The sequence below is a fragment of the Austrofundulus limnaeus genome, unplaced genomic scaffold, assembly GCF_001266775.1.
Source record: "Austrofundulus limnaeus strain Quisiro unplaced genomic scaffold, Austrofundulus_limnaeus-1.0 Scaffold2251, whole genome shotgun sequence".
NCBI classification, from domain to species: Eukaryota; Metazoa; Chordata; class Actinopteri; order Cyprinodontiformes; family Rivulidae; genus Austrofundulus; species Austrofundulus limnaeus.
The window spans coordinates 1-256 of record NW_013954653.1 but is presented as its reverse complement, the minus strand read 5'-3'; positions in this window follow the sequence as shown (position 1 = coordinate 256).

Here is a 256-nt window from a genome sequence, read left to right as displayed (position 1 = left end):
AGACACAGTTCAGTTAACGAGCTTGAGGTCCTCGGCCGTGTCCATCAGATTTCTGCCTGGCTCCTTAGCTGGCGTGCACTGACTCAAGTGATACCAAGTGTCACCCTTTCCTTTCAGGCAGACGGCATGGGATGTTCTCTCAGTTACACAGTAAGGCCCTGTCCAGCGTGGTTCTGGCCACTTCCTTTTAATCACCCTCAGCAACACCCACTCAGCGGTTGGCAAGGCGGGTTCTCCCAGGGGGCTGTGTTTGCCA